The sequence below is a fragment of the Lepidochelys olivacea genome (assembly GCF_965140295.1).
Source record: "Lepidochelys olivacea isolate rLepOli2 genome assembly, chromosome: 2".
Classification (NCBI taxonomy): Eukaryota; Metazoa; Chordata; order Testudines; family Cheloniidae; genus Lepidochelys; species Lepidochelys olivacea.
In genome coordinates this window covers 200102466-200128924 of record NC_140412.1, presented here as the reverse complement: position 1 = coordinate 200128924, position 26459 = coordinate 200102466, and the positions used below count along the sequence as shown (strand labels likewise).

General features: G+C 39.8%; 1 protein-coding gene across 1 annotated transcript in view; it reads left to right on the top strand.

Moving 5' to 3' along the window:
• The window catches only part of RARB (retinoic acid receptor beta), a 516441-nt gene that overhangs the window by 3849 nt on the left and 486133 nt on the right, over window positions 1-26459 (top strand). Inside the window, exon 2 of the mRNA XM_084618116.1 lies at window positions 8793-8887. The gene's annotated coding sequence lies outside the window, so the exon portion shown is untranslated. The remainder of the gene's footprint in view (window positions 1-8792; window positions 8888-26459) is intronic.

The window sequence follows — 26459 nt, the reverse complement described above, 5'->3', positions numbered from 1 at the left end:
CACACAGAACATGAAAAAATGGGTGTTCTCATACACACTGTAAGGAGAGTGATCACTTAAGATGAGCTGTTTACCAGCAGGAGAGCGAGGGTGGGGGGAGAAAACCTTTTGTAGTCATAATCAAGGTGGGCCATTTCCAGCAGTTAATAAGAACATCTGAGGAAACTGGACAGTCCCTATGTAAAAGAATAAATGGACACAAATCAGATGTCAAGAATTATAACATTCATAAACCAATCGGAGAACACTTCAGTCTTTCTGGTCACTCGATTACAGACCTAAAAGTCGCAATATTACAACAAAAAGACTTCAAAAACAGACTCCAACGAGAGACTGCTGAATTGGAATTAATTTGCAAACTGGATACAATTAACTTAGGCTTCAATAGAGGCTGGGAGTGGATGGGTCATTACACAAAGTAAAACTATTTCCCCATGTCTTCCCTCCCCCCCCCCCGCATTCCTCAGACGTTCTTGTTAACTGCTGGAAATGGCCCACCTTGATTATCACTACAAAAGGTCCGTCCCCCACTTTGCTGGTAAATAGCTCATCTTAAGTGATCACTCTCCTTACAGTGTGTATGAGAACACCCATTTTTTCATGTTCTGTGTGTATATAAATCTCCTCACTGTATTTTCCACTGAATGCATCCGATGCAGTGAGCTGTAGCTCACGAAAGCTTATGCTCAAATAAATTGGTTAGTCTCTAAGGTGCCACAAGTACTCCTTTTCTTTTTGTGAGATATGTTCTCCCACAGGTGAAATGGTGTTTTTGATCATGTTTCTGTGTGAGTTCAAGAGCATAGCGATTGTCTCATTTCATCCACGTAGTTGTTACTGGGGCATTTAGTGCGCTGGATGAGGTGTATCACATGTTGTGATGGGTATGTGCAGGATCCATGGATCTTGAAAGGTGCGTTTTGTGGGGTGTTGATCGTTGTAGAGCATCTCTCTAATATCCTGTTACCAACATGGCTACAACAACAATCTTCTTACTGGAGTCACTCTTGTTTTCCATGGATTTACAATAGTATAAAACTGTAGTAACACAGTAGTGAATTAGGCCCATAGTGATATTTCAATTTCTTGTGTGGAATATTGATATTTCCTAGATTGTAAGGGTCTAATTCTCCACTGCCTTGCACCCCATTTACACCTGGAAAATCATACCCTAAGGAATTAAAATGCTGCCACTTTCACATGTGATTCAGTAATATGGGAAATGCCCTAGTGAATCAGACCAGGTGGTTCATCTATTTTGGTATCCTCTCTCTACCACAGGAAGGTGTCCTGTAGTGGACAGTTATGGAATAATTTGAGCATTGGAGAAGTTTCTTTGTAGCCCCGTCAGTTGGTAGCTAGCTTATGCTTATGCCTTGAAGCATGAAGGTTTACGTCCCTTCTAAAAAAATCTTTGCTCGCATTAGGTCTGTAAATGTCTACTCCTTTTCTGAATTCCTGTAAGCTCTTGGTCTCTTGGGACAATGAGTTCCATAAGTTACTTATCTGTGTTGAATTTCTTGCCTTTCAGTTCCATTGAATGTCCCCTTCTTTTTGTATTAAGAGACTGAATATATCTGAATGCCCTAATGTATCACAAAATGATTGAATTATTATAGTAAAATACATGCATATGCTTTGTATAAAAACAAACAGTATTTTAACCCGTAGTTGAAATTGGGAAAAGAGTCACAGTTTAATTTCAGTTGTTTGTTTGTTTCTGTGTTAAGTGTTCTAATTAAACATTCTCTACTATGGAAAGCAATACTTAGGAGTCCCAAGGTGCTAGCAAAGTGTCAATGAAATTATCTCTTTCCTTCAAAGCAATGTGCAATATGCACTTTGCAGTATTTGGAACACGTTAGAAATTGAAGATATTTAAATTTTTATTCATTACAATCCACACTTAATATTCAAAGTAGCTAGGCAAACTGGAAAAACATTGAACAATATTAGCAGATACAGAAATAAAAAGAGAGAATGAGGCATACTGGAAACAAGCCAAATGGTTGTGAAATACAGAAAAGAGTAGAAAGTTTGTAGATTAGATAAAACATTAGATGCCATTTATTGTTTTGAAGCAAGAAATATTAATGAAGACAAAAGTAACTTAATCTCTGATAAATAATTTTGGTTGTTGAAGTAATAGTTTTATCTGTTTTCAGTTTGTTTTCTAAATTAAGTTAAATTTTATATACAACTGACACCTTCTTTGAATTGTGTTGCAATGCGTTTAATATTGACCCGTGCTTCTGTAACCATGCATAAGTGAGTATGGCATTAGTGTACAACATTAATACTCTATTTCAGTGTCTTGATCAAGTTGTGTATTTTTCAAGTAGATTGTACAGCTCTGTGTACTCCATTTTCCAGAGTAACACAGTAAGTCTATAGGGCTTAGAAAAATTATGTGAAGAATATATATACATTTAGAAGTTTTGTGTCTGTCATAACCAAACCAGAAACATACTATCTCAGACCCCAGTCCTGCAAACCTATGCGCGGTTCTTTACATTATGTGTCCCAGTGAAGACAATGGGACTACTCACAGTGGATAGGGGCCAAAATCTATTCTTTCGCCCCACAGGTTTATTTAACTGAAAGTTTCCTTTACAGGTAAATTGGTATGACCTAATTTACTAAGTGTCTATACATCCATGGGAATAAAGATTATAAATTAGACTAGGCTACTAGCTGTCTCCAGACAAAATAACTTAGATATAATTCAACATATGTCAGGTCTAAAGTGACACATGAAATGGACATGTGTTAGTTCAGTATCTTTAGTTTTTTTTCACTTGCTGGTTTTGGCTATTTCAGTTGTATGTGTAATATCAATATGAAGTGCCTGGTTACTATTCTGTGAATTAAAATGGCTCATTAGAGTTAACCTTTGATGATAGTGAATGGCAAAAAAATGAGTGGAACGGGCAGAGAAAGGAGATGAAAGAAAAAGACATGACAAAGTAAAAATGTCAGGCTGGACTAGAGAATCTTTAGCTTTCAGTATCATTGTAAGAGCTATATACACACAATGAGTTCTGTTTTCCATATTCTCACCCCATGTACTACATAATTGGCATCTAAGTATTTTAAATTATATTGCTAAAGATTTCTTTGAAGTTGGATGTGTCTGTAATATGCAGAGATTTTATCTATATCTCACACTGCATATGTTTGTGTATTATAGATGTAGACCTACAGATATATATTGCCTCCTACATTATTAGGTGGAATCCTACATCTGTTATACAGAGAAATGTTGAACCTAAATAATAGAACCCTCTTCCTTCAGACCCTGGAGAATCCCTTGTGTGTAAACTCCATGTAGTCATGATTCTACGGGTTGTGGGGCACTGGCAGGGCAGGTGCGACAGAACCGCTCTGTGCAGCAGCAATCTCTAGCAAAATAGCGGCGCACACAGGTTACAGATAAACGCATGATCAAATCAATTTTCACGTATAGAGAGTGCCCTGTAAAGTCTTGTTTCCCAGCTCCCATGGATCTCGCAGGCTGAGTGAGGTTACTTTGTGCCTTGTACTGCTGGGTATAAGGCTCTGCTACTTATCTGAGGTTTTGTAGAATCATAGAATATCAGGGTTGGAAGGGACCTCAGGAGGTCATCTAGTCCAACCCCCTGCTCAAAGCAGGACCAATCCCCAACTAAATCACCTGAGCCAGGGCTTTGTCAAGCCTGACCTTAAAAACTTCAAAAGGAAGAAGATTCCACCACCTCCCTAGGTAACCCATTCCAGTGCTTCACCACCCTCCTAGTGAAAAAGTTTTTCCTAATATCCAACCTAAACCTCCCCCACTGCAACTTGAGACCATTACTCCTCGTTCTGTCATCTGCTACCACTGAGAACAGTCTAGAAGATCCATTCTCTTTGGAACCCCCTTTCAGGTAGCTGAAAGCAGCTATGAAATCCCCCCCTCATTCTTCTCTTCTGCAGACTAAACAATCCCAGTTCCCTCAGCCTCTCCTCATAAATCATGTATTCCAGTCCCCTAATAATTTTTGTTGCCCTCCGCTGGACTTTTTCCAATTTTTCCACATCCTTCTTGTAGTGTGGGGCCCAAAACTGGACACAGTACTCCAGATGAGGCCTCACCAATGTCGAATAGAGGGGAAGGATCACGTCCCTCGATCTCCTGGCAATGCCCCTACTTATACAGCCCAAAATGCCATTGGCCTTCTTGGCAACAAGGGCACTGTTGACTGGTTGATCAGGATGAGGCCAAAATGGAGTTTAAAAACTTTGATCCAATGCAGCTAGGAGTAAGTACAATGACTGGGCAAAATATTACAGGGGAATTTGTTTTAGCCATTTGGAAATTCAGCTGAATACAAAAGGCCACTACAATTTTTAATTTTTAATGCTTTTCTTCCACAGGGCAGCTTTGGCCCTTGTGCTGAAGTCCATTGAGATTCTGCAACAAAGTATGCTTAGTTGACTTTTTGCTTACGTGAACTGGCACCGTCCTCTTTTTCCCATCTCTAATCCTCCTCCCTTTGCCTTCCCTCTCAACAGATGCACAAGTTTGCCTTGTCTCTAGATTCCCTGCAGTTCTCTGTCTATTCAGTGGACATGTAGAGGCCACTCCATCAGAATATTATTCAATCCATTCCTTGATATCACAATACCTTAGAAACCTGTTTGTCTTTCAGGAGGGTATGATTGAGCCCATAATATCTGTGTATGTACAGATAGATGTTATAACATTAAAGATTATTAGGGAATTTAATTAAACAAACAAAAAACCCAGCAGCAGCTAATAAGAAAGTCTGCTTTTTAAGTTTTCCATCCAGAGATCAAAGAAAACTCAGAGGAAGTTACAGATCATATGTCTTTTTTTATTCTTTATGAGGTCAAACACAGGAAGTTGTATGGCAATGTTCAAAACCACATTAATTTTCTTTTCTTTCTGCATGTTTTCCACTTCTTCACTTCAATTTTAAAAATACTGTCCTGGAGAGATCTGTGCTTATGTACAAAATTTCTTGCCTTGGACGCTTGTATGGGGCTTCCATTGACTTCACTGGAAGTTAAATGCCCTAGACCAGTGGTTCTCAAACTTTTTTTTCGTGGACCACTTGAAAATTGCTGAGGGTCTTGGCGGACCACTTAATGATCTTTCCAAATGTTGTTTGTACCATTAGTTAACTATTGTAAAGCACTTTGGATAAAAGCGCCAAATTAAAAAAAATGTAATTAACTTTTTTTGTTCTACAAATAAAAGCACACAACTCATATTTTAATATTGGTAGTCTTACCTTTCTAATGCAATAGATGTGGGGTCTCTTCCCTGCTGCGGTAGCCCCCAAGTTGGGGCTGGGATGGGGGGGGTCTCTCCCACGCCACAATAGCCCTCGAGCTGGGGCTGGGACGGAGGGGGGTGGGTCTCTCCTCGGCTGCAGCAGCCCCTGAGCTGGGGAAAGTCACCTTTCTCTGGCCACCGTAGCCCTGCACATCCCAAATTCCCCCCACCCCCTCTTCTCACCCCACTGTCCTCTCCTACGCCGCCACCCTCCCCTTACATAAGCGTCTTCTCCAAGGCCGCCACCCTCCCCTTACATGTGCGTCTTCTCCAAGGTCCAGAAACCTAATTAGTAGAACCATGCCTGCGCGTGGTGGGTGGGCCTTCATTCTCTCGTGTGCGGCCACCCAGGCACGCACCTTAGAGGGAACTAGGACCACCTGAATGGAGCTCAGTGGTCCATAGACCACTGTTTGAGAACCTCTGCCCTAGAATGTCTTCATGAGTTAGAGATGACGAAATAGCTGATAAGCCATGAGAATAATGAACTTTATTATATTCAAACAAAAAAGTATCTGGATAATTGAAGGAGTGTATACTGCAAATATGGTCCATTCTCCAAAGATGCTGCAACACAAGGCAGTGTATAATGCTCCTGGGCAATGAGTGTGATTTTTCTTATAGTCTTCCCATTTAATTCAGTGTAAAATATGTGTAGATGGGGGGAAATGCACACACAAACAATATCACACTTTTTAGTACATGTAGTATGTGACACTGTACAGAATTACTGGAACATAGGTTAAGTATATTAGGCATCTTCTTAGAATATGTGCAACGTGCTCAGGTAGTACATAACCAGGATTCATCACCGAATTTGGTCAGCTGGTTGGATCATTAACTTCCCTGTCCCGGGCCGGGTGCTGATTGGGAATGCAACATGAACACTGATCTATGGCCCCGATGTTAGGTATGATTTGGGCTGAAAGGTTGGGAATCCAGGTCAGTTTTTCAGAAAGGCCGAGAGTGACAAAGGAAGTTGTTACTCTCGCCTGATTGCATTGTAAGTAGGTGCCTTTCATGGGAGGCTGTCGTTTTAGCGTGATAAATCTTCTGTGCAGAGTTCCTCATTATCTATGGACCGGATCCTGCCAGGCCTTTCTGAGGATGTATGCTAGGCCCAGGGAGGGGGCTCAAGGATTCTTTCCAGCGCCGTTCCTTCCCTTACATAGCCTTTATAAAGACTAGGGTGAACTGCAGTCTTTACTCTGAGGGATGCAGAAGTTTCAGTTTCTCTACTCCCCCAAACTGCTCTCCTGCCTTGGCTCATTGAATGGGACTGGCACATAAAGGGGAGCTGGCTGCATCCCATACTGGGATGTATTAGTGGGCATGTTTTTCCTATGTGCATGGGGAGTTCCCAAAGGAAAACTGACTTTTGGTGCCCCCTCTGGGAGGGGAGAAGGGGCTGAAGCTCTACGCTGCCCCTTAGTGTGAGCTGTGCTTCTTTAAAATTGTTATCCTTAACTGTATGTGTTCCAGAGCATTGCTGACCCCAGGTCAGTAATGCACATTGCAAAACATAATACCAACTGTACATATAAAATGATGGGGTCTAAATTAGCTGTGACCACTCAAAAAAGAGATCTTGGAGTCATTGTGGATAGTTCTCTGAAAACATCCACTCAATGTGCAGCGGCAGTCAAAAAAGCAAACAGAATGTTAGGAATCATTAAGAAAGGAATATATAATAAGACAGAAAATATCATATTGCCTCTATATAAATCCATGGTATGCCCACATCTTGAATACTGCTTGCAGATGTGGTTGCCCCATCTCAAAAAGGATATATTGGACTTGGGAAAGGTTCAGTAAAGGGCAACAAAAATGATTAAGGGAATGGAATGGCTGCCGTATGAGGAGAGATTAACAAGACTGGGACTTTTCAGCTTGGAAAAGAAACAACTAAGGGGAGATATGATAGAGGTCTATAAAATCATGACTGGTGTGAAGAAAATAAATAAGGAAGTGTTATTTACTCCTTCTCATAACAAAAGAACTAGGGGCCACCAAATGAAATTAATAGGCAACAGGTTTAAAACAAACAAACAAAAGGAAGTATTTCTTCACACACCGCACAGCCAACCTGTGGAACTCCTTGCCAGAGGATGTTATGAAGGCCAAGACTATAACAGGGTTCAAAAAAGAACTAGATAAATTCATGGAGGATAGGTCCATCAATGGCTACTAGCCAGGATGGGCAGGGATGGTGTCCCTCGCCTCTGTTTGCCAGAAGCTGGGAATGGGCAAAGGGATGGGTCACTTGATGATTACCTGTTCTGTTCATTCCCTCTTGGGCACCTGGCATTGGCCACTGTTGGAAGACAGGATACTGGGCTAGATGGACCTTTTGTCTGGCCCAGTATGGCTGCTCTTATATTCTTAGGTGTTCAAAACCATGAGTCATGGCTCCCCAAATCATGAGGCTGGCTTTAAAATCATGACATTGAAGAAATTTGGAATTCTTTTGAGTTACTTTCTGGCTTTTGAGTCTTGGGTTACTTTCCAGTCACATTTTCAAGTTTTTCTTCACAACCACAGGGGCTAGAAATGTGCTTTTCTTTTTAAATGAAAGCTGAGGTTTTCTTGTAATTACAAAATTTGTGGAGCTGGGGCTTTAAGAGAAACACCAAATATCGCTAGATTTACAATAAAATCGTGGGAGTTGGCCGCACTGAGATTAACCGTATTTGTGGTTTTATGAAAATCCTTCTGGGTTTTTTCTTTGTTGGCTGTGGTTGAACCTGGTGCCTTGTTGATATTATTAAATAGAATATCAGTGACTTGGTGTATTCTGTGGCATGTCAATAGAGAAGTGTTATCAAACCAATCTTGTCTGTCTCAAGAGGTGGGCTAGGAGGCAGAGCACTTCGTTTGTTCAACACTCAGTTTAGTTTCTCAGGAAAAAACCTATTTAAAGATAAGAGAGAGACCTTTGTGAATGCAATTGCTGAATGCCTAGTAAAGTCTGAGCTAAAGCGGTGAAGGTGCTGGCATGGACAGGAGTTTGGGACTAAAGAGTGGGAAAGTACAGTTCTATTTACTTTTAGCCCGCTTGCCCTGTCTGTTGGCTGAGTCAGTGAAACAGCAGTACATTTATTTATGTTGTTTAACTTCATTTTTTAAAAGGTGAAATTCTTTTATATCCTCGATTCTGCTGACAGGTACCTTGAAACCCCCTTCAGCTGTGGGGAAAGCAGCATGTGTTAATGTGGATTTTGATGATCGTTAACATGCGCTAAGATTTCCTGCGTGGTTCACAGGGCTATTCCTCTAGCCTGCTCCTTCCAAAATTGTGAAGGTGAAATTGCCTCAAACACCTGTAGAGGGTATTCTGTGGGGTCAGGAAGGAGAGGGGAGCAAGGGTACCACTGAGCTCTTCATTTACTTTTACTATGGGTATGTTGGACATGATTAAAATCCCTGCCATATTTTGTTGGAGTTCAACTCTAACAGTTCTTTCCTTTTCCAGGATTTTAAACTCTCCCAAGTACAAGAAGTTAACTCCAGAGTCAACTTCCCAAGGACTTGCTTCCAGTTCCCAGGTGTGAAGGTAGAATTAAAGAGGTAAGTTAGGATTTATTTTCAAAATCCCTTGGAAATAGTTACAGTCATAATTGGTGACATGCCCTTTGCAAGGCAGCTCTTGGTACATTTCCTCCTGTAGAGCCATTCTATCCGTGACAGGAAGCTGTCAGCCAGAAAGATACGGAAATCTAAAAGAGTGGATTTGTTTTGAAGAGTTAGCAAAAAGTTAACAAAAAGAGCACTGCACAGGGGAAACACCAATGCAAACTGTATCCGCTGAGCTCTCTAAAAGCAAAAAATGCCTCACTGTTGGTTTACACCCACTTTACATATTATACGTTGAAAATCAATCGGAAATAGTTGTACTGTATGTTGATAAGAGTGTGTTTTTTTCCCTACAGATAAAAGTAAGCTTGAAATAACTACACATTTAGCAACAGGTAATGTCACTGGAAATAAGAGAAACATTTCTGAATGTGAGAATTAACAAGAATCAGCAAGAACTCCTACTGCCTATTACTCAGTAGGGCAAGTTCCCATTGCCTGTGCAAAACCCAGGGGACCTGCATAATTGTTGGAGGGGACAGAATCCCCCTCCCACCCAAACCACACCCAGTGCACAGAACAGTCAGCTACTCTGTAGCTGTTCTCCGCAGCCTCTGAGCTGTAGCAGTGGCTCTGGTTCTCTTCCACCCTCTACTCATGGGCTTTACCTAGTGAAACAGTATAGTTTGTAGACCACTGGCCACCATCCTTGCCACTCCTGTTCCCCATCATGAATCTTCATGGTGGGCAGGGGCCCAGGAGGCCACTGTTCGTGGGCTGTCTGTGTGCAATGGAATAGTTGTAGTTCTGCTGCCCTTTGAGACTCGGCTGACAGTGCAGTTGTGGTCAGGGGGAAGAATATGATTTGCCCCGAAGATCTCTGTCGTGTATTGGTCCTGTTGCTTGGTGGAAAGAAGAGAGTAGGGAGTCTTCTCTTTCTTGCACCAGAAGGCAGGCAGGATTTCTTTGAGCTGGGAGGCAGGTTTGCATACACATCCCCATGGGAGTATGGTCGAGGGTTAAGATATACGTCCAGTCCTCCAGGCTGCCTAGTGAATATTGTGCATTCAGCAGAGTGTGCCAGCTGGCAGTGGTTGAGGAATGCATGCTGATCTTGCTCATGGTAGCGGAAATATGCTCCCTGCTCTGTGTTTTTGGCAACTTTGCACTAGCATTGTGTCTCACGTGTTGCGGTTCAAATACAAGACAGAACAAGGCTTTAAGCAAGCAAGCAGGCTGGTCTGCCGACGGGCTGGTCTCCTGTCAGCTTTCCACCCTCTCTTTTATTCTTTCTCTCACCCCGTGCATTACGTACTCCAACAGATAAAAGGAATACACTGGCTTTGTTTAATATTCTTATTTACCAATATCTATCTACCGCATTCCTTGCTCTGGGGCCTTGAGCCCAGTCCTAGGAGGCTTCCCATGATTCATGTCCTCTGGGCGAGATTCCAAGGTTCATGCCCTTGAGAGGAGCCGTGTGTGCACTGCTCCTACACAACACTCCGGGTGTGCCCTGAATGTTGCCAAGTGCATGAACCTTGCATGAATGCTACACTCAAGCGCCAGTTACATGTCCTCCTTTCTTCTGCCTAAGCATGTCCCATAAGAGCGATATTTAGCCTAATTAAAAATAAAGTAGTTTTACGTGCCTTTATTTTTCTGTTAGATCAAATAACATATGGACGGAAATAGACCTCTCGCTTTCAAAAATCAGTTTTCCTGAAATGTCTGTGATGTTATTGCCACAGTGGGGGAAAAAATGTTCTTTGATAATGATGTATATAAACAAGGTCCATGTACTACACGGCAAGTTGGACCTAAAGTCTGAAAGATCCCTAGGTTTTGGTGCCTGCTGGTAGAAATTCAGTGGGAGCTTCAGTGACATTTTAAAAATTGAGGCTTTATTAAATTAAAGCTGAAATGGAATAATACTGTCAGTAACAGCCTGAGAGTCATTTTTTGATATTAAATTCATTTTATTTAATACTGTAGCCACAATTTCAGTTTCCAGTGTGCCACAGAACCCTTTGTGAAAAATACTTTACTGCACTGTAGCAAGTGTCAAAGGGGGAAGTTGGAGGGTTTGGCAGCTGGGGAGGCACAGTATCTGGACATATCTGAAAAATAACCTGCAGTGAAATTGTTAATCGTGTTAACTAATTTAATATTTGGAGTGTTGTTATAATCATGTCAGTCCCAGGATATGAGAGAGACAAGGTGGAGGAGGTAATATCTTTTATTGGACCAACTTCTGATGGTGGAAAACAAGATTCTGAGCAGCTCAGAGCTTTTCAGGTCTGGAAAATTTTGTCTAGAGCTGAAGAAGAGTGAGCTCTGTGTAGCTCGAAAGCTTCTCTCTTCCACCAACAGAAGTTGGTCCAATAAAAGACATTACCTTCCCCACCTTGATATTTAATGGTCATCTTTAGGTTTCATAGTTAACATCCCTTTGTAATGAAGGGGGCAGCTCATGCCTGTGAGTTACTTTAGGCTTTCTGCAAACTCAGGAAGCCAACATTGCATCCTTGTATGCTCTGTTTTTATTTTCCAGGCTATTTTCACAACTATAAGGGCTAGAATCCAAAAACTTTCTAATTTTCATAATCAAAATATGATAGCTTATGTTCAGTGGCAAAGAATGAATTCTACAAGCAAAGAACCATGGCGTGTATGGGCCGTTTATGAGCTTCATTTTTAGGATTTTCTAGTAATGTACATTCATTATACAAGGCTTTCATCTCATAACTAGAGGGTTTTTTTTTAAATTCCAGCCAATTTAAAAGCCAAAACAGATTTGTTTTTAAGGCTTGTGGGGTTATGCACAGATTTTTACAGTAGGAAAACTGGAAGAGTTTTTATTGAATCTAATCCTAAAGTATCAACATATGTTAAGCTCATTTTAATGGCTTATAATTCTACTCCCATGATTCACTTGATAATTTAAAACTCTGAATTTGGTCTGAAGACAATCATCCCCTTTCAGTTTCCTATTTTCTCACAAACTGTTGAACTGTCTGGCTTGATAAAAGGCTAAAATAAAATCAGTGCTGCATTTACTGAAGAGTCATTTACTCATCTTGTGTGGACACTCTGCCATTTAGAATCACATATTACAAATTAGCTTAGCTGGATCCTCAGAAATGGTCAATGAACTGTAATACCCTGGATCCAAATTCTTAAGAATACTAAGTAATAGAAACACAATCTACAATGCTTTGGGTTTTTTTTGTTTTTTTTTTTACAGCCAACAGCGGTAAAACAATAAATAGGCTAAAGGAAATTTTCATCATTAGAATGACGACAACATATTTTGGTCCAGATCCTTAACCACATTTAGGCCCTTAAGTCCCATTGAAGTCAATGGGAGTTAGGTGCCCAAATACCTTTGAGAATCTGGGCCATTGTCATCAGCACAGATGTACATAGTCCAGTACAGCTATATTAAATATGAAGGAAGCTAGTAGAGACGCCTGTACTTCAGTTGCCTAACTTTCTATTATAAAGGATTCTTGTGATCTTTTCTTTTGATGAGGCCTCATCCCTTCACTGTTTGCAGTAGTTCATGATATTTAGCAGGGGGAATCTCTTGAGTACAGAAGTGCCTATTCTTTGTCAAATGAATTTCCACTGAGATTTGACTAAGGTATAAAGAGTCTAAAAATCACCATTTTTGATCTTTTACTTGTGGTCTTTAGGAAAATTTCGGCAGCCTCCCAAAGTCAATGACCATTCCAAAGTTGAGGTCACACTGTTGCTAAAATAGAAGATACTCTACCAGGTGTAATGGGCCAAGCATATGGGCTCATTTACTACCTCTTACTCCCAAAGCACCATCCCATACCGGGGAGTTTGAGGTGGTGCCTTAAGAGAGCAAAGTAGGCTGCTTTGTGTTTCCCTCGCTGCTGCCCAGCCTAGCACTTGAACTCAGCAGTTTATCTTTCACTCTGGTAAGCAGCCTTCTCCTGCTGGTAGCTGATACTGCTAGTGTGGTAGTTTAGGTAGGACCTGTCCTGTGTTGAGGGTTCAAATTCTGGTGGTGATGTGCAATTAGGAAGCTGGGGTATTGACACAGTTGTGCATAGTATAGTTTGTGTTTACCATGTTCTGTGAAACAATCTAGAAATACATACAAAATTACATTTAAAAACATTATTTAGGTTGCAAAGTCAAGCACTTAATAGTTGAGAAGTGTCAGATTTATGATAGCCTGGACAACCTCTACTCCATGTGCGTTACAATGCAGTCATCTTAATTATGTAATCCCACGCTGCTGTTTCCACAGGACTCCGGCTGCATTTATTGCACAAGATGGTTGGATAAAGGGGCAAAATTAAGATGGCACAGGCAACTGTAAATCTGACATTTCCTAACTGCTTGACTTTGCAACCGAAATATTTTTTAATGTAGCATTTTGTCTGCAAGATGATTATATGATTAGTAAATAGCAAGATGTCTTCCTCAGAAATTTGCACAGAAGTTAATATTACTGTATTGTGGGCCATTATATTGAACCATTTGAAACATTTCTATGTTAGCAAAGTGAAATCGGACAATAGAGACTTTGGGCCAGTTCAGCCCTGGAGGAAGTAAACAGGTGTGACACTACTGATTTTAGTGGAGTTGTGCCCATTTACGTCAGCATAGACTTTAGCTTTTTATTTCTGCCCTCTAGTCTAAAAGCAAATGTTCTGAAAATTCTGTTCTGGAGATAGTCATACTGGCAGTTTTGAGAGTTGTCTATGGCATTAGTTCTACTGCATATAGAGCTGATATTTAATTGTATACAAAAGTAATATAGTCCATTTTTTAAAAATAGAAAAATAAATAATAACATAGCTTCAAATAGAAACCTCCCAAAGAGACAGATTGTGAACACTTTAGTCCCATTGGTAAGTATTAACTCTTGTGAGTAGTCTCATAGGAGCCAATAGACCCACTCTTCTAGCTAATTGCAACCTTGCAGGCTTATGGGGTTCAGAATCTGGCCTTTATTCTGGATGTTGATGAATGCTGATAAAATGTTTTAAGGAACATTATAGGACAAGGCCACCCATACCCAAAGCTTTTTACATGAGTTTTATAAACCGCATGCTCTTATTTGCTGCCATGCAGTCATTCAAACTAATGAGATTTTATAGTTCCGTAGATGAGACCGAGGAAAAAATCTGGGTGTTTTAAAATATTCTTGATATAATTGAACATTTCTTAAGTTTTTAACATTATTTAAATATTTTATGTCAATAACTTTTTAAAAATTTTAGTTTTGATGGGTCATATTCAATAGACTTCAATTGAAATACATTATGGATGAATTTGGCTCAGTGTCTGTATCTCATGAAACATTCCAACAAATGTGCCTGATGGAGTATACGATGGTAGAGTATTAAACTTTCTAGTGTCCTACATAAGGCTTAGAATGATTGATGTACAATTAAAATGAGTTATATAGCTTAGTCTACATAATTATAATGCTCTGAATATTACCACGCTGTCTAACATTATAATAATATTTTACAACTAATAGTATCCTTGAATGGGGCTCCATGTGCATCTTGTAAGCGTTAAAATTATTTTCTGAAAGTGGAGTTGATGTCAGATAGCTTTCATAGGATGGACTGATAAAGGAATCACAGAAGTCCATAAAGTTTTGTATTATTATGATGGTTATTATAAATTTGAATTATGGTTGTTCCTATGTGTAACAAACATACAAATATCACTTTTCACAGAAACAGACTTGCTAGCTAGCAAGTCTTTAAAAAAAAAAAGGCAACCAAAAAAAGCAAAAGAAACAACAACAAAAAGAGACAAGAACGTGCAAAGCACTTTAAAAAAACAAAAACGAGGAGTACTTGTGGCACCTTAGAGACTAACAAATTTATTTGGGCATAAGCTTTTGTGGGCTAAAACCCACTTCATCGGATGCATGCAGTGGAAAGTACAGTAGAGAACATGAAAAAATGGGTGTTGCCATACCAACTCTAAGGAGACTAATCAATTAAGGTGGGCTATTATCAGCAGGAGAAAAAAAACTTTTGTAGTGATAATCAGGATGGCCCATTTCAAACGGTTGACAAGGTGTGAGTAACAGTAGGGGAAAAATTAGCATGGTGAAATAGTTTTTACTTTGTGTAATGTCAAAGATTGACAGAGCCAGAAGTCACCTACTCCAGGACAGGCCCAACAAAGAAAATAACAGAACGACACTAGCCGGCCCCTTCAGCCACCAATTAAAACCTCTCCAGCGCATCATCAAGGATCTACAACCTATCCGGGAAGGACAATCCCTCACTCTCACAGATCTTGGGAGACAGGCCAGTCCTTGCTTACAGAGAGCCCCTCAACCTGAAGCAAATACTCGCCAGCAGCCACACAACGAAAACACTAACCCAGGAACCTATCCTTGCATCAAAGCCCATTGTCAACTCTGTCCAGGTATTTATTCAAGTGACACCATCATAGGACCTAATCACATTAGCCACCCCATCAGGGGCTCGTTCACCTGCACATCTACCAATGTGATATATGCCATCATGTGCCAGCAATGCCCCTCTGCCATGTACATTGGCCAAACCGGACAGTCTCTGCGTAAAAGAATAAATGGACACAAATCAGACATCAAGAATTATAACATTCAAAAACGAGTTGGAGAACACTTCAGTCTCTTTGGTCACTCGATTACGAACCTAAAAGTGGCAATTCTTGAACAAAAAACTTCAAAAACAGATTCCATCGAGAAACTGCAGAATTGGAATTAATTTGCAAACTGGACACCATTAAATTAGGCTTGAATAAAGACTGGGAGTGGATGGGTCATTTCACCATGCTAATTTCCCCCCTACTGTTACTCGCACCGTCTTGTCAACTGTTTGAAATGGGCCATCCTGATTATCACTACAAAAGTTTTTTTTTTCTCCTGCTGATAATAGCCCACCTTAATTGATTAGTCTTGTTACAGTTGGTATGGCAACACCCATTTTTTCATGTTCTCTGTGTGTATATATATATATCTTCCTACTGTATTTTCCACTGCATACATCCGATGAAGTGGGCTTTAGCTCATGAAAGTTTATGTCCAAAAAAATTTGTTAGTCTCTAAGGTGCCACAAGGACTCCTTGGTTTTTTTGCGAATACAGACTAACATGGCTACCACTCTGAAACAAAGCGGTTTGTTTTTCTATTCTGTTTAGGTCCAGTAAAGAATAGACAACTGTACATTATTTTTATTATTGAGTCTGCAATAAAAACCTGCATACATTACAATGATGTGGACATGTATTTGTGCATATGTATATGTTTTCCCTAAGGTTAATTAAGTGTTTTAGAAAAAATTGTCAGAGCAGCCACCAGCAAGATTTGGTGGCCTCACTCTGAGGCTGCCAAAAAATTTCTTATGAGACCCCCCTGATAAATAGACAGACAAAGGTGGGAAGTATTATTATCCCTTTCTTTCGGATGGGGAATTGAGGCATAGAGAGATTAAGTGATTGCCCAAGTTCACAGAAGAAATCTGCAAGAAAACTGGAAATTCATGCCAGATCTCCTGACTCCCAGTCCTGTGCCTTTATCACAAAACCATTCTTTCTCCTTATTCCAAGACTTCTCTATACGTAAGACCATCCTTCATCATCTTGTTATAAAATGAAAAATAATATATTTTCCGTGTTTTCAAGAAATCCAAGTACTGGACTGTAGAAACCCTGACAGCATTACATTTTGGTTCTCTGTGATGTTGGTCTTCTTGACTTGATCATGGTACAACTTGGGCAGGGGCAGCCATTGCCTTTAAATCGTAATCCCAAATACGGATTTTCAGTTCTACTGTCTAAACAGAGCACACAGATTTAAGTAACAGCAACTCATATCAAAGCCTCCTCATGCAATGTAAATATTTAACTATCTAATCCCCAGTACTGCGTATTAAACTGAAGTTCAAGTTGTTCAACAGGGTGGGAAAAATCGATTAAATTTTTTTAAAATTGGATATTTTAATTTAAATTAAATATATTTTTCTTTTAAAAATTAAACTATTTATAATTTAATTAGACATTGAGGCAACCTGTATTAAGGTCCAAATTTACTATAATTAAGGTCCTACTTAATTCCATGATATTGCTGATCCCACGATATTAGGCTTTCACTGCAGTTTTGACAGTGCTGGGAGCCCTGACCTGCATGGGGCTGACAGTGGGAGCCCCTGTTCTCAGCCCTGGATGGCTGCTGTCAACCGCAGGTGGCCAACAGCAGGAGTCCCCACTGTTAGCCCGGGGCTCCTACACTCGGCCCCGGGTGTCTGAGAGCAGAAAATCATGGAAAAGTAATCATGGACCTTATTATTGCAAATAATAAAGTCCATTATTACTTTTCTGCGATTTTTCCATGGCTTGTCCACAACTCCGCCACACTTTTTGGACAGTTGTCCTGCTGTTCAAGTAGGGCATTAACTATAATCTATTAAAATAATTTAAATTAAATATTGTAATATTCTGGCAGTATGTAGTTGCTGCTGAAGTTTTAAAGAACGTCAAATCACTGAACTAATGGAAATCACTGGCTAACGACCTGGAACCCCAGAGGTTGGTGAAGTGCTAAACCAGCTTTGGACATCAGGTTAGATAGTTAGAAAGCTTTTCAGTAGCCTCTCTTGTGCAGATGCAGAGAAAATATTTTCTTCATATCCGTTAATTCAACTAGTTCAGTTCAAACTAGTTCATTCAGTATTGCAAAATGGATTGATTGGCAGTTTAAAAACCAGGAAAAAAGCTTGTTTTTCTCTTCTGATCTATGACTAAAAATGATAGTGAAAGGACTAGGTCTAAAATCTTGAAGGACATGGTGATCAGAAACAATCAGTTCACTTCATTAACTACAGATAATAAATACTTCCTTTGTTTAATAATTGGTTAGTTTTAAATGCAAAACATGTTTTTATAAACTTTTTTCTTAAGCACATTTAAGGTAGTTTTATTTAACTTAAAAAAATTTAGAATACTGTTTTTGGTACATGTTTAATTGAATTCCTGTTTTTATCCAGATGCCACTTGACACAGTAAATAAAAAATGTGCCATTCACTATTTTGTAGTATAAAACTCTAAAAATTAAGAATCTGAATAAATGTATGCTAAGATACATCATTGCTTAAATAGCTGTGTACAGATAGCATATCCTCCTGGTTGGCAAAATAAATCCCAAATTTAGTGGGAAAAGGTGTATTTAGTTGCAAATCAACATGTTTTAGTGGTTAACAACCACTGATAATTAACCTTTTTTAAGGAAAATAACTAAATTGTACAAATGCAAAAGAAGATTTACAAGGCTTCCTGCTTGCTGGCTTAAATCATTATTAAAATGGCTGATTTAAATCAATGCACCCTGTTCAACAATTAATTGAATCAATCGAGGGAATAATTCCTTGGTTCTCATCTCCTTAGGGGATTCTATATCTACCACTCTTACAATATTTATGGTCAAGGAAATTTTTTGCCTTGTTTGTTGTGTGTCTGGTTTTTCTTTTTAGTGTGCTAGAGCCTTCGTTTGTGTAGAATAAAGATGGAACATCCCTAAAGAAACCCTAGTAACTCCAGGAGTTGACTCAGTAAATGCTTCGCGAAGGCGGCACCTTTCCCTCTGAATTAGTATTGAATTCAACATTATGCTTTGGTTATTATTACTGCACATATTGATAGTGTATCTGGGCACCCATGCAAGGCTTGGAACAGTAGGTGATTTTAATAAGAGGAACTAACATGATGGTCTTCTATTGCTTTAGAGTTTTTAATTTGATTAGTTAGTTAGGAATTAAATCATTTGGGAAGGCCTGGGCAAAAGGTCTTGGCACTTTGCCTAGAGATGATTATGTTTGTCCTCAAGTATAAAGAAAAGGAGTACTTGTGGCACCTTAGAGACTAACCAATTTATTTGAGCATAAGCTTTTGTGAGCTACAGCTCACTTCATCAGATGCATGCAGTGGAAAATAAAGTGAGGAGATTTATATACACACAGAACATGAAAAAATGGGTGTTTATCATACACACTGTAAGGAGAGTGATCACTTAAGATGAGCTATTACCAGCAGGAGAGCGGGAGGGGGGGGAGAAAACCTTCTGTAGTCATAATCAAGGCGGGCCATTTCCAGCAGTTAACAGGAATGTCCGAGGAGCGGTGGGGGAAATAAACATGGGGAAATAGTTTTACTTTGTGTAATGACACATCCACTCCCAGTCTCTATTCAAGCCTAAGTTAATTGTATCCAGTTTGCAAATTAATTCCAATTCAGCAGTCTCTCATTGGAGTCTGTTTTTGAAGTCTTTTTGTTTTAATATTGCGACCTTTAGGTCTGAAATCGAGTGACCAGAGAGATTGAAGTGTTCTCCGACTGGTTTATGAATGTTATAATTCTTGACATTAATAATTCTGATTTGTGTCCATTTATTCTTTTATGTAGAGACTGTCCAGTTTGACCAATGTACATGGCAGAGGGTAAGGTGCCACTAGTACTCCTTTTCTTTTTGCGAATATAGACTAACACGGCTGCTACTCTGAAACCTGTCCTCAAGTATGTTTCCATAAGGCATGAATTCTAGAGGCAAAGGGCCACTCTCAGAAATGCCTTGCGTCCAGCAACCTACAGACTTCAACCTTGAAGAACTGAATTCCGTTATTCTGTATGAGATTAGATCACATGGTGAATTGAAGATGGTGACATGTCTTACCATTTTGGGCTTTGGATGATGTAATTGGAATCTTTAAATTTCATCTAACAGTTGATTGGCTGCCTATGAAGGAAATAGAGCACAGGTATGTTGTGATGTCATGCAGATGGCTGCATTCTGAACCAGCCAGTGTTTCTGGGTGGATTTCAGACGTGAAGTCCCAAGTAGGGCTTTATGCAGTCGTCCATTTGAGAGATTATACAAAACCATGTACAATCAAAGTGGGTTCTGCATTTGGTAGGAAAATGTGCAGTCTCCTTTCTAGATTTAAGTGAAAGAATGGTTTTCTGGAGACTCATGCAACTTGTGAGTGTACAGTTGAGTAAGACCCTGAGCTGCATATTGCTTTTGGTGACTGGAGAGAACCTGACCCTCATGTCGGAAATCAACATGCGCAAATTTATGTACTTTGGTCACATCAGGTGTAGAGATGGAAATAACCTCGAAAAAGTTATCATGAAAGGAATGGTGATGACTCACCATAGTAGGGGCCAGCCAGTGAGGAGATGGATAGCTGGTGTGTGGTAGATCACTGGGAGGTCAGCTGCTGAGTGCTTGAAGCTAGTGATGGTTTAGGAAGGCTTCCCAAAATTCTGCAATGATGTCATCCATGTTCAGACATGAATAAATGGATTTTACTTCCTTGCTTAGCAATGATGGCTTTTACTGGGTCCTTAAATCACCTCCCAGTGTCGAGAAGTGTGAACACATTGGCAGCTTCCGCCAACAGTTGCTGAATTTGTATCCCTGGAGCTGTTTATTCACAAAACAACTACAGCCGAGGCTGGGTCAGTGCATGCTTCCTTTTGCTGACCTGGAGAGACCATCTTTAGGGAACTGATCTTTCTCCATATCTGCTTACTTCTTGGTTCCCTCTGTTAAGACTGTTGTTAAGGGTATTGTAACCTGGTGGAATGACCCCCCTCCCCCCCCCCCCAAAAAAAAAAAAGATTTTCCTGGCCCCTCTCAGGAACCAAACTTCACCTTGTGGCATCATATAATCTTTGTTAGACTGAATAATGAGCGCAGTGAGTGCGTTTTCTGAGTAGATGTCCTGTTAGCTCAGTTGGCATATTCCATCTATGAATTATAGTTTCTGTACGCATGGGGTTTTTGCATTTGCTAGTTATATTTTTGTCCAATATTTTCAAGTTAAATGTGAAATGGTTCAAAAGACAGTGATCTGTGTATTATACTTATAAAATAATTTTGAAAATAACTAGAAAACTTTCTTATCCTCTTTTGAGCTTAAATCTTCAACATCAGAAATCACATGCTCAATAATAAAAGGTAACATCCGCATAAACAAACATTTTTTTTCTGAGCTTGAAATGCAGTGTCTCTTTGAATTTTTGTGCATTAAAGGAGAGAGGTTTCAAAGGCACAAAGGACAAGTGGGTATCCAAATCCATTTTAAGTCAATGCGAGTTTAGCACCTAACTCCCATTTCTGCTTTTGAAAATCTTCTCATTCATTGTTAGTTACTGGAAATGGTGTATCTCTTAAGGAGATGCTAAGAAGCTCTTTCAGTTGTTTTGGTTCTGTAATTGTAAATACAGTGGCTCTGGTGTGAGAAGCATCAAACAGTAAGTCTTAACGATGGTTGAGTTAATTCACTTCTAGAAGTTCAATAATTCATCTAAGAAGTGTCAGCAGTTGGCCCTTGTTAATGGTAAGTCTTTCATTTCTGTTAAATCAATTGTGAATAATAGAACCCTTCAGAGAAAAATGGTGAAGTAAGCATTGATTTCCAAATTGGGTGTCTGATCTGGAGCATTAATAAAACACAGTGCAAGAAGGCAACAAGTACCTTATACATTTTGATCATCTAAGCAGTAATCAGAAAAAAAAATCAATAATTTTTGTGTATGGTGCTAGATCTTTTAACATTTCACCTGTCTCCATTAATCATTGTGTCTATAATTTCATTTTTATAATTATTTTGATTTTTGTTTTGTTTTCTGGTTTGCATTGAAGTAAGCAACTTACTATCAAGCTTTTGTGAAACAGACATGGCTTGGGGAATAACTGGCTGGGCCAGTTGTACTGTGATAAAGAATCTGAGGTTTATTGTGCATCACAATTGAATGTGAGCCAGCAATATGATGCAGTTGTGAAAAAGGCTAATATCATTCTGGGGTGCACTAACAAGAGTGTTATATGTAAGATACGCGAGGTAATTGTTCGACTGTGCTTGGTTGGCACTGGTGAGGCCTCAGCTGGAGTACTGTGTCCAATTGTGGGCACCACACTTTAGGAAAGATGTGGACAAGTTGGAGAGAGTCCAGAGACCAACAAAAATAGTAAAAGATTTAGCAAACCTGGTCTAGAAGGAAAGGTTGAAAAAATTGGGCTAGTTTAGTTTTAAGAAAAAAAGACTGAGGAGGACCTGACAACAGTCTTCAAATACATTAAGGGCCCTTATAGAAAGGATGGTGATCAATTCTTTTCCATGTCCACTGAAGATTGGGACAAGAAGTAAAGGGTTTAAGCTGCAGCATGGGAGATTCAGGTTAGATAGTTAGAAAGCTTTTCCTAATATAAGGATAGTTACACTTTGGAATAGGCGTCCAAGGGAGGTTGTGGAATTCCCGTTATTGGAGGTTTTTAAGAATAGGCTCGATAAAGACCTGTCAGGTATAGGTGAGGTACACTCTTGGTCCTCCCTTAGTCAGCTGCGTAGCCAGGTGGAGGGAACAGGGGGAGCAATCCAGAAAAAAGGCGCCACCCGCTGCGGCACTTTTACTCACACAGCGGCACTCCGGCAGCAGGCCCTCACTCGCTCCAGGTGTCTTCGGCACTGAAGATCCCGCCTCCGAAGACCCGTAGCGAGTGAAGGTTCCTGCCGCTGAGGTGCCGCTGAAGACCCAGAGCGCTGCCGGGTGAGTAAAAGCACCGCGGGGGGGGGGCTTTTTTTTTTTTTTTTGGATCGCTCCCCCTGTTCCCTCAAGAGGGGAAAATTTAAAAGGCGCCAAGACATTGACAAAGCGCCACTTGTGCTCAGTGTGGAAGTGGCCACTCCCCCCCAGCTACGCCACTGCCCTTCGTGCAGGGGGCAGGACTAGATGACTTCTTGAGGTCCCTTCCAACCCTACATTTCTATGATTCTGTGTTGCTATTCTGTTAGGTTTGGGAGAATTTTTTTTTTTTTTATAATTTTGACAGATAATGTCAATGTTTATTTTAAGCATTTCAATTTGTTTTATCCATGGAAATTTTCACCTTTGCACAAAATTATGGGTTGTAAGTATTTTTTTTATTTTTATAAATTTAAATTTTCACACTTGTGGGAAATTATGGGGGGGGGTGTCAGGCAGTAATTATTTAATCTCAGTAGATGTTGAGATTCAAAAAGTTGATTTTGTTTTAACGTAAAGCTTTATCACCATCACTTGTTAAAATATATGAAGTAAATAACCTTAAATCAAACTCTAATACATTTGCAAGTGGCATTTTTCTTTCTTTGCCTATTTGGAAGTATTTTGTCATAAATTTGTGTGTGTACATTGAAATCTGTGTTTACTGACATTTACTAATAAAAATTTAATCCTTCCAAGTGTGAATACAGTTTATTGTCTGTGTATCTAGCTAAACATTTTGGGGTTTTCTATCGTGGCCATCAGCATAATATCTAAATATTTCCAAGTTAAATTAAATCTTCTTAGAGAAGTCCTAATGGACTTTACAGTGTCATCTATACTTCTTTCTTTCCTGGTTATAGGAAGCTCTGTTGCTATATATATAATATATATTATGTGTGTGCTTACTTTAAAAAATATAAATATTTCTGGTTCTGATGAGACGGCTCAAAGGGAAGGGTCTTTCAGAGTGCCCTTAAAGTGATGATACTTTTAATTGCTGTAATCTCCTCTCTAAGATCATTGCACAGCTGAAGTCCCTTTACCGAGAATGCTTTCACATACTTTGTTCTGCACTGTGCTGTATTTTTGTAGAGGAGCACAGCTGTCTTGATGTGTCAGGGTGGAGAGATGGGCACTGATCCATTGACTTTAGAAATCAGGATCAAGACCTTGAACTGACAACAGAAGCATCTGTGAGAGAACTGAGCCCAGGGGTAGTGTGTGCTCATGGTAGCACGTCCCATTGAGAAGGTGGATTTCTATGTTTTTGTACAACCTGAAACCTCTATATTGCTTCCACTTCGTTGCCTTAATCTAGTCTGGAGATGACAAAAGCTTGGGTCACTGTGTCCAGATCCCAATCTGGGAGGAAGAGCCAAGGTTTCCTGTCTAGCTAAAACAGGAAGAAGATATTTTCACCTCCTGTTCATTTACACGAGTGGTCCCCAAACTGTATTTGGGGTGAGGTGTGGCAGGGCCAGGTCCAGCCCTCACAGTGGCAAGGGGAGTGAGCACCATGCTTCCAGCCCACTTCTGCCCCCAGACCAGCTCCTCCCCAACCCCATTCAGAACGCCAGTCCTGCTCTGCATCCAGCTGAGCTCTGCCCTCATTCTGTCTCTTCCCCCAGACCAGGTCTGACCCCAGGTGCAGCTCCATTTCAACCAGCCCAGCTTTGCCCTCATTCCCTCTCCACCCCCAGACCATCTCCGCCCCCAGCCCCATGCACAGTTCCGACCCCAGTTCCACCTTCAGCTCAAGCTGCCCTGCTGAGGAAGACGTGGCTGTGCAGTCATGGAGAGTGGGGGGCATGGAACAGATTCTGTTACTGGTAAGGGGAGATGGGGCGCGACTGAAAAAGTTTGAGCACCACTGATGAGTTGGACTTTGCAGAAATTTAAAGAATGGAGGGGTAGATTCCTTTCATGGGAAGGCAGGTCAGTGTCTTGACTGGTTCTTTGAAACACTTGCCCTTTCAGTCCGGCATTGGCTACAGGTTACCAATGATTTTGCGTTGTTTAAAACTAGTCAACACTTACAGCAAGTCATGTGGGCCCAGGATTTTGATGAAAGTTAAGTGCCTAAATACCTTTAGGATCTGGGCCTTAGAGCCAAATCTGGGTCCTATTGAAGTCAATGGGAGATTAGACTAAAATAAAGCTATGATTTGGCCCATAAAGCATAGTAAGAAATTGTAATAGTTTTAATAAAACTTTTAAGGCAAATAAAACATTTCAGCAGGTGTTCATAAATGTGCTTTATGCCCATAGACTCTGTTAAATGTTAATGCTAAGGTCCTGCAGAAACTGCACATACGGTCTATCTGAAGGAAGAAAATGTCTGTTAAATGTTCTGTGCAATATTGTAGCAAAGGTGGATGGCAGTGCAATACCATGATACCTATTAGACTGAAATATGAAAGCTATTAAAGATTTTGCTGAATTTTCATTTTGTGAAGGAATAGTTTTCAAGAGAGAACATATCAAATAAAAAGCCATATGTTGGGCAAAACCAGAAGCATTCTGTTTGTTGGTGTATGTAGTTTTCATAGTTGTGTACAAAGCATATTAAAGACATCTTCTAACACACCATACTAACAGTAAATTGAAAGTAAGGCAATGTTTGTGAAGGAAAATAATAGAAGGAAAGCAGGCTGTTTTCTATGTATTTCAATTTTCCTGTCTTGTATTCCAGATCTTATACTTAATCTGCAGGCAGAAATTCCAAAACAACCCTAAAAAAGTTCCTGATGATAATATGCATTGGTAGATTTTAGATGTAGATCTCTATCTTCTGCTAGCTATTAATTGTCTGTAGTATCTAGCACATAATATTGAAGCACTGCAAGGGTAAATTAGATTGGCATGGTGAGATCCATAGTGGACTTCATGGACCATTCTACTCTTCTCCTTCCTTAGTTCTAGGAAGCATTTCTTGGCAGCTTTGGTGGAAAAGTTTGATCAAGAATCTGGATTTTTGCAGCATGTTCTAAAAGCATTTAGATATGACACTAGCCTGATTTGCTCTGGTAGATCTTTCTACAGGTGTCGGCCAAGTCCTCTTGTGTACTTACATGTGTACTAGAGTTGCTTCCTAAAACGATACTCTTCGTGTCATTGCTATAACAATGCTATAAATTGTGTTTAGTGACGGTGTGAACTCAGTCTATTATTCCCGAACAGCCTGGCCTGAATTGCTATTTTGTTAATTTAATGAGCCATATTTTTCTCTCTGTCCCATCAGCCTGAGTATATGAGATTGTTCTATCTTTTCCGACTAATTCCTTAGTTATTTCTGCTTAAACAGAGGGTTTAAAGCAGTTCATTTGCCTTAGAGCACCTCAGAATTGTTAAAAATCTGATTAGGGAGCCATAAAACTTTTTAAATACCAAGTTGTAAAATCTAAAAATGTCCTCGTGTTGCATATTATTGTAATTGTCCAGCATACTGTCAGCAAGACTCTGCTCCTGGTGCCCCAGCCTTGCAGTGAGTGAAGCAGTTGTGCAGCTGTTCTCAAGGAAGTTTAAGATATTGGTGTAGGTCTTTTTTACTCCACAGTGTAGCTGGAGCACATTGAAATAACTTCCTTTTACAGATAGGAGCACTAAAGGGGCCCACCCTTAAATCCTTGGATCAGTTTCTTAACACATAATAGGGCTGCATTAATACCAACATGCTTATAGACTTCCAGGGATATGGCTGGGCATCAGTGTTCAGTAGGAGAACAGGTGCTACAATACATGGAATAGTTACAAAAAACGATTTAAAATAATAAGGCACTAGCACTAGATGCTGAGAAAAATGAAGCAACAGGAAACACTTTAAAATGTGTGGGAAAATGGTAATCTTTTTCTTTAAAAAGAAATGGAGTAGTTGTGGCACCTTAGACTAAAAAAATTATTAAAATCCTGTTCTTTTTGCGGATACAGACTAACATGGCTGCTACTTTGAAACCTGTCAATTTTTTTTTTGTTACTGCATTTGTATAA